Here is a 6000-nt window from a genome sequence, read left to right on the forward strand (position 1 = left end):
CAATGTGGGACGAGTCTTTACCCTTTGACAGGATGATCAGCGCTGACCTCCTCATTGACTTTGGCAAAGTGCCCGAGGATAGACACTCATTAAAAACCGCAGTCAAGAGGGGAACCAAAGGGTCCTTAAAGGTCTTATAGAACTCAGATGTTAAGCCATCCGGACCGGGTGACTTCTTGAGGGCAAGCCCATCAATAGCCATCCTGACTTCCTCTTCCCGGATCATCTCTGTCAAAACGTCAAGAGAGGGGTCTACTCCTGGTTCAGGGATGGTTTCAGCCAAGAAAGCTGATACCTTATCTCGATCTAGATCCTTCCTTCCCAAGAGGTGCGAGTAGAAGGATCTGACGACCTCCAGGATCCCTGATCTGGACCTCTTCAAGGATCCCGTACTATCAATCAGTCCTGAGACCACTTTACTACTCACTGACATCTTGCAGTTTCTGTAAGAGTCGGGCGAGCGGTACTTCCCGTAATCCCTCTCAAAAACCAAAGATGCGTGCCTATCGTACTGGCACTTCATCAACAAGGACTTCACTCTGGAGATATCCTCTCGGCTACCTCCAGTCGAGACAAGGTTCTCAAGTTTCTTCCTCAGGCCCTGGTACAAGCGGTACCTGTTTAGGCTTCTGAGGCCCGAGAGCTGGCGGAAGAATCTCGCAACCCTTTCCTTGAAGATCTCCCACCACTCTGACTTACTGTTACAAAGGCCCAGCAATGGTACCTGGCTCTGAAGAAAATCCTCAAAGGACTGTCTTATCTCCGCTTCTTCCAAGAGAGATGAATTCAGCTTCCAATAGCCTCTGCCCATCCGGGGGGTCTCTGTGACATTCAGAGAAAACAAAATTAAACAGTGATCGGAGAACTCCACCTCAACAACAGACACTGCTGAAGAGACGGCTTCCTCCTTTAAATAAAACCTGTCTATCCTAGACCTACAACTACCCCTATGATAGGTGAATCCCGCGTGGCCTGGAGTGTGCCGGATGTGGACATCCACCAGGCGAGCCTCACTCGCTATGCTATTAAGGGCGACGCTATCATAAGTCAGCTTGTCTCTGGAACCTCCCCTATCTTGGGGCCTCGTGACAGCATTGAAGTCCCCTCCAAAGACCACCTGCCGACTTGTAAAAAGATAGGGCTTGATCCTCATAAAGAGGCACTTCCGGTCCCACTTAGACTGTGGGCCGTAGATGTTAATAAGGCGAAGTTCTTGTCCCCTCATGAGGACATCTAAGATCAGGCAACTCCCCATTTCTAACTCGATAACCCGTCAGCATTCTACCGCTGCGGTAAAAAGGACCGCCACTCCGCTATACGGCTCGGCCCCAAGAGACCAGTAGGAGGGCCCATTCCTCCACTCTCTTTTAGCCTTGTAGATAGATGACATATCTGTAGGCCTGGTCTCCTGCAAAAATAAAATATCAGCATTAATATGGGCAAAAAAATCATAGGCAGCAAAACGAGCTGTATCTGACTTAATGCTGGCGACATTAATGGACGCCAGCGTCAACGGAGAGGGTGCCGCCATCAAGGGTGATTGAGTTAAACAGCTTTCTTTTTCCCACTCCCCTTCTCACCCTCCACATCAGAAGAACTCTTCACCCTCTTTAGAGAAATGGAAGTGTCCATCTCACCAGACGTCGTTTTACTTTCCTCGTCTCCGGATTCTAGGCCAGTCCCTTCCCCCGAGGACATAACCTCCCCAGGGGAAGAGGACTCTGCGCCCCCTGGAAGCCCCTCTGCCACCTCCCCCTCATCCTCCCCTTCCGAAGAAGAGGAGGAGATGTCCCTGAGGGGTCGGAATCGATTGGAAAGGCCAACCAGAGGGGAGTCAGTTTTGCCTTCCTTTGGCACCTGGACCAGGGTGGGAGAAGATCTTAAATCTCCCTTTTTTTTTTTACTTGTACCCCGCTTTCGTGTCTCCTTCTGCCATCCCACATCATCCTCCTCCACGCTATCTGAGGAGATGGCACCTTCCTCATTCTGGATCCTCCTGACCTCCTCATTCAGCTCGCCATCCCTCAGGGTCTCAGCAGCAAGGTTGGCCTCTGGGACAGAATGAGAGGTCGTCCCAGTAACCCGGGCTTTCCCCATCACCCTATCCCTTTGGCGTTTATCAAGACGTCTTAGTTGGGCTGGTGTCTTTCTCTTGCTGTTCCTCACTGACCCCTCAGTTCCTCCACCCCTGCTAGTCCCCTCCCCAGCAGATTCCGGCTCGTGATCTTCACCCGCTGGGGACAAGACTGCATTAGCGAAAGAACGAGGACAACGACTGAATGGGTGACCTAAGTCACCACACAGGTGACACCTAATCTCTGCACAAGATGTGGCAAGATGGCCTACACCCCCACACAAGGCACATTTCTGCACCGTACAGTTTGCACTGAAGTGTGTGGGGTCACCACATCTGTGACAGAGCTTCGGCTGACCCCGGTAGAAAATCTGGATACGATCCCTGCCGAGAAAGGCAGAGGATGGAATATGGGTAACTGTATTTCCTGAACGTTTAAGTTTTACCAGAAACGTCCAGGCTCCTGACCAGATGCCAAACTCGTCCCTGTTCTTCTGCGGGACCCCCATTACCTCGCCATACCGTCCTAACCAGGTGATGATGTCAACACAAGAGAGTGATTCGTTACGGGTCAAAACGGTCACTCTCTTGATTTCGTTTTGACGAGACAATGCCTGTACGGCAAAGTCTCGCCAGCCGGGCTCATTCTTTACCAATTCATAATTCGACCAGAAAAGCTCAAGCCCCTCTGGCCGAACAAAACTGATATCGAATTCAGGAGCACCGTAGGGATGTATCAAGGCAAAGATATCAACTGCCTTGAAGCCCATCTTTAGCAAGAGCTCAACCACTTTGGTCCTTGAAGGACACATATCTTCGCCCTGCCACCGAAGACGGACCACATTCCTACGGTTACTACCTGCCCCGGCTGTTGGGAGGGACCACACAGTATCGCCCCCTCTTTCCTCTCGGAAGGCAGAGAGACCGTGTCTCTCTATCCAGAAGGACAGATCAACTGCTCTACCCTCTATATTAATCGACCTTTCCCCCTTTTTCAGAGCCTCCAGGAGACGTCGCTGCAATAAACCGTCCCTAGAGTCAGGAGACGAGGAAAGTATTCTACTTCCTCCAGCAGTGACATTGGCATAACTCCTATGATCTGTCACCACTGGGGGGGCAACCGGACCAGACCCTACACCTACACCACTTCTAATGACAACATCCCCACCACCCCCAATAACAACATTAGCACTTCCCCCAACAACATTGTTTCCAATAACATCATCTGTAGTCCCATCACCACCCCTAATTTCAGCAACAGCAAAATCACCTTCTCCAATAATATTAACCTCCATCCGCTCCCCAGTCATACACCCCGTACCCCCATTTACCTTCTCATTCACACTGGCTGGACCAGAAACAGATAATCCGGCCTCAGCATCACGGGGCACTAGGGCTGGGACAACCTCCGCTGGCCCTTTAAGGGAATGGGCAGCATGCTTGCCCGGTCTAGAGGAGGCCCCAGCCCTGTTCTTATTAGTGCCCTCCGCCTCATCAGCATCATCTCCAGTCTTTTCATGGCGCCACTGATCAATGGGATCAGCGGCACCAATACAAAACAAACGTTTTTCTTCACTTTTGGGAGTGTCCGTTATGCCCTTTGCTACCTCCGGCACTGAGTCACCCCCCTCTCCCACAGGGGAGCGAACTACAGCACCGGAGTCTGCCTCTCTGCCCACCGCTGGGCCGCCCTCACTGTACGGCCTTTCGGCCGATGCCTTCTCTGCTCCATCCCTGCTACTGCAAACAGGCATGGAGCTCTGCGCCCTTTTAGTATCTGTACTCTCCCCGCACCTTTGCACCGAGTCCACCACAGAACACGGGCTGGGCTGGGTAACGGGGCTTGCACAATGAGCTGACCCTGCGGCCGACTCAGGGTATACAGGGAGGGGGGTGTAGATGTAACTCACCACTTCTTGCTGCTTTGGCTTGGTCTTCTTTTTCTTCTTACCCCCAGGTGCCTCATTTGGGAGCTCATCTCCAAACATCAGGTTCTGAGGACACACTGGGGATTCCAGCATGCGGATCTGAGCCATTAGCGCCCCTCCCTGGTAGCTGCTGTCACTGTCCTCCCCTGAGTCGGCAGGTGATACTGCTGGTTGCTGTGCAGGGGGCCCACTGTACGGGGCCTGCTGCTGTTGCCGCAGGCCACCAGGTGGATCTGGCTGTTGTTCTTCCTCCATCTCCTCCACATCATCCACCTGGCTCTCAGGTTGCAGCCCCATCAACCTTTTATTTTTATCTTCTTCTTTCACCCTGAAGCGCTCCTCATTTTCCAGTTTCTCTTTAAATGGACCACTCTTCTCCAATAATTCGGCTCTCCTCTCCTCCAAAACTTGTATTTCAGACATGAGTCCCTTTATCTGCCCCTGGATCTCTGTCTTTTTCCTTTTTGGAGTAATCTTGGCCTTGGCACGGGCACAGCACAGTTCCTCTCGGAGCCTCCTGATGGCCTTACAGGCGTCTTCATACTCACAGAGGTGACTTTTTACCCGGGAGGTATAGGTGGAAATAGACTCCCGGGTCCTCAGCACTCCCCAGCCTTCCTCACTGAGGTCGGCTTCACCTCCGTGAGCACTCTGCCTTCTTCCAGACAAACCCAGCTTTCCGCTGGCTGCACCCAGCTTTTCCGAGGAGGATCCAGCCTTGCAGCTTCTCACCTCTGTGGGGGGAGTTGGAGCAGCATTGCTGCGACTCCTAGTAGAACGCCTCACCCCCAAATCCTCCGATGTACAGGCCGCTTGCTGGCTTCTACTGCTCCCCTGCGGCCTAGTCCGAGGAGCAGAAGCCTGGGCCTCGCCTCCCTCACTCATGCCTGGAAACCCACTCCCTCCCTGGGGAGGAGGAAGCAGGCCCCAGGTGGAACAGATGGAAATCCCTGGAGCTCAGGAGACACAGCAGACACACAGCACAGCTGAAGCACGACCACACCCGCAACTAATTGGTCAGCACTCCAGAGCTGCACTCACTATTCTGCTGGTGAGGTCACTGTGTACATACATTACATTACTTATCCTGTACTGATCCTGAGTTATATCCTGTATTATACCCCAGAGCTGCACTCACTATTCTGCTGGTGAGGTCACTGTGTACATACATTACATTAATTACCCTGTACTGATCCTGAGTTATATCTTGTATTATATTCCAGAGCTGTACTCACTATTCTACTGGTGGGGTCACTGTGTACATACATTACTTATCCTGTACTGATCCTGAGTTATATCCTGTATTATACTCCAGAGCTGTACTCACTATTCTGCTGGTGAGGTCACTGTGTACATACATTACATTACTTATCCTGTACTGATCCTGAGTTATATCCTGTATTATACTCCAGAGCTGTACTCACTATTCTGCTGGTGAGATCACTGTGTACATACATTACATTACTTATCCTGTACTGATCCTGAGTTATATCCTGTATTATACTCCAGAGCTGTACTTACTATTCTGCTGGTGAGGTCACTGTGTACATACATTACATTACTTATCCTGTACTGATCCTGAGTTATATCCTGTATTATACTCCAGAGCTGTACTCACTATTCTGCTGGTGAGGTCACTGTGTACATACATTACATTACTTATCCTGTACTGATCCTGAGTTATATATCAGACAGGAGGCTCATATCTTGCATTAATCTTTCTTTTATTAATGCCCATAGCAGAATTTTATTAAAATAATGTATTTAATATAACTTTTTTGAAAAAACTACAACTCCCAGCAGCCCTTGCGCCTTCCTCCTCCCATTTCCTGTTGATTGGTGCTATAAATGAGGCTGCTGGAAGATCCACCTCCTCTTTCTTTCTGCTCATGGCAGACAGATAAGTACACTGAATGTATATGTTTTCTATAAGTTTCTGACTATTCAAATTCATCTCTTTTTCTCATATATTCTTTCCTATCTATCATTATTATTCTC

The sequence above is a fragment of the Hyla sarda genome, chromosome 3 (genome assembly GCF_029499605.1).
Source record: "Hyla sarda isolate aHylSar1 chromosome 3, aHylSar1.hap1, whole genome shotgun sequence".
NCBI classification, from domain to species: domain Eukaryota; kingdom Metazoa; phylum Chordata; class Amphibia; order Anura; family Hylidae; genus Hyla; species Hyla sarda.